Below are 5879 nucleotides of genomic sequence, written 5' to 3'. Positions count from 1 at the left end.
GGTGTTGATAGGAACCAAGGGGGTCCATTATAGCTTTGTAGAGAACAGGTTGAGCCCTTAGGATTGAAAGTTTATGTGGGTGCTAAGGTATTGAAAAGTAGACGTAACCAGGCAGTACCCTATGAGGGATCTCATCCTCAGGTAGAGAGAGGCTCAGACGAGGAAATGGAGGAGGCGAAAGACATTAGGGATGTCTTTCGAGATGCTATTCTTGACGTCCACGTTCGTATAGATGAGGAAGCAATGACGAACGCGGCCAGACATAGTATGTATGAGCAGTGAAACTCCGAGCGAGTATACGGGGATTATAGGCGATGCCAACACGATAGCTGGTTAGTTCATCAGCACCAAATCATGAGCCAGCTATCATATCAGGTACCAAATAACTATGTACCTACTCGACCTACTCATTTTCCGCCACAAAGCCCCGATATCCGACCACCCTTTAACCGGTATGACTATAACCAAGCCTATCAGAACACCTATAACCAACAATGGAACCCACCTGATGAGATGAACTGGAACCCCTATCCAGACTGATTTGGTTCCATTTGGTTATTTATATGATTTTTATGTTTTTATCTTTTTACTTATTCATGTTTAAACTTATGTTATTGAATATACTTATGTAATTTTTATAATTTTTATTATTATTGTGTACTAATATTTCACATTTAGGATTTGAAAGTGGGATATTAAGTCCCATTTCAAATTTCCATGCATATTTATATTTGTATGTATGTATATTGTAAATTGTACAAAACAGGGTAAAACATCGCATTTTCAAATACTGGCATTAAGTTCAGCAAAAGCTACTAATTTTGACGACAAGATGACAAATAAATGTGTTGTAACAACAGACGGAATGAACAAATGATATGCACCATTTATCATTCAGCAAACAAACGCCAATATGTTTGGAAACTTTGGTAAAATTTAATCATTTCTACGCTAATCACCCTCAATAATTTAAATTATTACTGATTTCTTGCAAATGAGGGCATTGCAAGATCTTAAGTGTGAGAAGGGGTTAAATTCTTTCGGATTTTTAAAATTTTTATCTTCAACACTTGGTTACCATTAAAAATACTAGTAACGTAGTAGTTGTATTAGAATCTAGTGCTCTCTGATAATAAAGAACAACCCTAGTCTTATATACTGACTACCCAATTCTAGTAAAAATTTTCAAAATTTTCAATTAAATGAACTCAAAATCATGTTTATACATATTTATGAACGATAAAACTAGGTGTTAACACCGAAATTATTGTTACCTCAGAAAGGACATAAATTGAGAAACAAACCAAAATGTTAAAATTCATTTAAAATGGAATAGAGGACAATAAAAAGGAAAATAAAAGCCAAGTGTGGGAAAAATTACCAAGTTATCTTAAACATATATCACATATTTCTGTAACAAATAATTGAAGATACTTTTGCTTTGGACTAAACTAAACTGTTTTACCCGATGAAAGAAAAGAAGAGATGGATCTACACGATGAATCAATTCCATCATTTAAAGGAAGTAAAGTCTTTCGAAAAAGAAACGCGCTTCTTGATTTAGGTCATGAAGTTGTCGTCCAGACCAGCTGTAGGTTGACGAAAAACCTAGAAAAGTCATCACTAAAATCAGCAGGAAATCCACGGACCTCAGCATAAAACAGGGTCGCCAAGTGGTCAGATTTATCCTAACCATGAGAAGGATTTATCTCGTACAATGGGGGGCACCGTGCAAATTAGCTTGATAAGACTAATAAATCAGATCCCTAGAAAGGATAATCTCCTTTAAAGATCAAAAATCAGCTTTTAAGACTGATATTACTCAATCCTAGAGATTGACCTTAAAGATTGAGAATTACAAACTCATGGAATTCAATGATATCTAAACTCGAGCTTGAACGAGAAAATATTTTGATCAAATTATAAACCGATTTGTTTTCTGAAAACCCATTTTCAATGCGTTCATTACCATTGAACGTAAAATCCTAGGAATTCACCTGGAATTCATTAGGTCATCTGAACCAAATCGGGTGTCAACCGTAAGAACGGTGGTTGCATAGCATGGTCAAAGACAGGACCTTGTGCCAGACCGAAAAATTATAAGGGTGAGGTTTACTATTGCTCCTACAAAGGATAGTAATTGCGTCCGACACGTTATAGACCATAATCAAAAGCATGTCAGGGGACATTGCCTTAACAGTTGCTTGTTCAACGCTTTCCTTTACAACCGGACGGTAGTTTACCGAAAGGTAATATACGGAGCAAGTATACTGGACGTGTTGCTTTCCTAATACAAGGTTAGCAAGTGGGTGACACAAAACCACAAGTTTTGAGCTAAAATTTTCAAATCTGAAACCCACCAAACCCATAAAAATATTTTGCAAACACCGGTGAAGGGTTATTCCGGAAAACTTATCTAGGGTAAAAACTAGATTTAATTTTCAAAAGATCAAATGTTTTCATAAAGATCCAATTTCCTAAAGGATCTAAATTTTCATAAGTCATGTGAGACTGTAAACCACATCGTTACTACCATTATTTATACCACCGTAAAGAAATCACTGATGTACAAAGTGTGAAGAATAAAGAAGTGATTCTAGTATTTCAAGACGATATTGCTTGAGGACAAGCAACGCTCAAGTGTGGGAATATTTGATAATGCTAAAAACGAACATATATTTCATAGCATTATCCCTCAAGAAAGACAAGCTTTTAGTTGCAATTATCCTATTTACAAGTGATATTCGTTTAAATAATAAAAGGTGAAGACAAAAGGCAGATTCGACGAATTGAAGACGCAAACGACCAAAAAGCTCAAAAGTACAAAAGACAATCAAAGAGGTTCCAATTATTGATAAGAAACGTCTCAAAATTACAAGAGTACAAGATTCAAAATGCAAAGTACAAGATATTAAATTGTACGCAAGGACGTTTGAAAATCCGGAACCGGGACTAGAGTCAACTCTCAACGCTCTACGCAACGGACTAAAAATTACAAGTCAACTATGCACATGAATATAATATAATATATAATTAATTCTTAAAATTAATATATATATTATATTATATTATAAAACCGTCGGCATAAAAAAACAAAGACTTTTGAGCCTCCCCAGCTGGCCATGCGATCGCATGGCCTTGAAGGGTAAAGCTCATGCGATCGCATGAGCCACTTTTCCAGCCCACATGCCTATAAAATTCGCAGCTTGGTGAACATCAAAACACATCTTTTTCTTCTCTCTCAATATATACGTAATATATATATATATTTATATTTTAATTTTAATTTTAATTTTAATTTCTAATAATAAGGGTATGTTAGCGAATGTTGTAAGGGTGTAAGTCGAAATTCTGTCCGTGTAACGCTACGCTATTTTTAATCAATGTAAGTTATGTTCAACCTTTTTAATTTAATGTCTCGTAGCTAAGTTATTATTATGCTTATTTAATCCGAAGTAATCATGATGTTGGGCTAATTATTAAAATTGGGTAATTGGGCTTTGTACCATAATTGGGGTTTGGACAAAAGAACGACACTTGTGGAAATTAGACTATGGGCTATTAATGGGCTTTATATTTGTTTAACTAAATGATAGTTTGTTAATGTTAATATAAAGATTTACAAATGGGCGTCCCTATAAATAACCATTTACACTCGATCGGACACGATGGGCGGGGTATTTATATGTACGAATAATCGTTCATTTAACCGGACACGGGAATGGATTAATAGCCACTAGAATTATTAAAACAGTGGTGAAATTATGTACAAGGACACTTGGCATAATTTATAACAAAGTATTAAAACCTTGGGTTACACTCAGTCGACATCCTGGTATAATTATTAAACAAAGTATTAAAATCTTGTTACAGTTTAAGTCCCAATTAGTTGGAATATTTAACTTCGGGTATAAGGATAATTTGACGAGGACACTCGCACTTTATATTTATGACTGATGGACTGTTATGGACAAAAACCAGACGGACATATTAAATAATTCAGGACAAAGGACAATTAACCCATGGGCATAAAACTAAAATCAACACGTCAAACATCATGATTACGGAAGTTTAAATAAGCATAATTCTTTTATTTCATATTTAATTTCCTTTATTTTATATTTAATTGCACTTCTAATTATCGCATTTTTATTTATTGTTATTGTATTTAATTGCACTTTTAATTATCGTACTTTTTAATTATAGCAAGTTTATTTTATCGCACTTTTATTTATCGCAATTTCATTATCGTTATTTAATTTACGCTTTAAATTAAGTCTTTTATTTATTTAATATTTTACATTTTGTTTTAACTGCAACTAAAGTTTTAAAATCGACAAACCGGTCATTAAACGGTAAAAACCCCCCTTTAAAATAATAATATTACTTATATATATATTCGTATTTTTATAAATTAAACTAATATAGCGTTAAGCTTTGATTAAAAGATTTTCCCTGTGGAACGAACCGGACTTACTAAAAACTACACTACTGTACGATTAGGTACACTGCCTATAAGTGTTGTAGCAAGGTTTAAGTATATCCATTCTATAAATAAATAAATATCTTGTGTAAAATTGTATCGTATTTAATAGTATTTCCTGCTAAAATTTAATAGTATTTTATACCCCTTAGCTTTAACCATCAATACGTATGTAGGTTGGTCAATATATGTATCTTATATAAGTGTGGTTTCATAGTGTACGTTGTCTTATTGCTCGACTCGACGCGATTTAAAGTAAAAGTCAACTATATCATGCAAGTCAAACAAAGTCAACCGAAGTCAAACTGAAAGTCAAACTTGGTCAATGTGGTCAACTAAAGTCAACATCAATAGGTTCATGTCAAATATTGGTCAATAAGTCAAACCTAAGTCAAACAATACATTTTAGGTCATGAATAATCATTTTCACAATTTCAGTTTATCGTCATGCACCAAATTTATGAACACGTAGCATATTTAGCACATTACCTCATAGTACAAAATTCATGCAAACATGGAAAGCTCCAGATCTTAAATAGACTCAAAATCAATTCCAAAAATTCTGGCCAGGGACTCATACGATAATTAAAAGTCAGGAATCAGAAGGAATACATTTGGGGTTTGCCAGGTCAGTTTCTGACCGCGCACTGATTTCATTTCGGCTATAACCGGAGTTAGAATCATGCAATTGATACAAGACCAGTGGCCATAGTTCAAGGACAAATCAAAGTAACACATATCAAAATCTAGCCACTTTTGTTTAGCCAATTTGTACAGTTTATTCGTGCAAGTTGATCATTCAGTTTTCAGTTCAAATCAGAATTCACATAAAGTATGGCTCTATTGTGCCCAATGCATAAGGTTTCAGAGACTGACATAAACTAACAATAAGTCACATATCATGTTAAGTTTCATTTTCCAGAAGCATACATTCTCAATCAATATAAAAAATTCACAAAGTACAAAACCGTGTTCAATTTACAGATTCGATTCCCATTTCGTTAGTCACATTCGTATACAATTATCCGAAGATCTAGATACAATTAGCCTATGATATCTACATGAAAGATGAAGTACGTTTTGTCTATTTTTTAAATATACAAAGCTTCAATCACAGAAGTTAACACATTTTATCATACAAGGTTATTTTCATGCAAGTACTGTATAAAACTACATTTACACTAATTCTAGCACATCTCGGGCTATACATAAGCAAACGACATGATATACTAGTCTAACTTGAGTGTTTTTAAATTATATTTCCAGTGGTATAAGTCTCACATGCCAATTCATTTGCTATCAATACCAGATTTCTGATCAAACAACAAAAACACAACGATAATTCAAATCGACATAACTTAATCATACGGAAACGAAATCAAGCGAATCCAAAGCC

The sequence above is a fragment of the Rutidosis leptorrhynchoides genome, chromosome 1 (assembly GCF_046630445.1).
Source record: "Rutidosis leptorrhynchoides isolate AG116_Rl617_1_P2 chromosome 1, CSIRO_AGI_Rlap_v1, whole genome shotgun sequence".
Classification (NCBI taxonomy): Eukaryota; Viridiplantae; Streptophyta; class Magnoliopsida; order Asterales; family Asteraceae; genus Rutidosis; species Rutidosis leptorrhynchoides.
Note: the sequence above shows the minus strand (reverse complement) of the source record.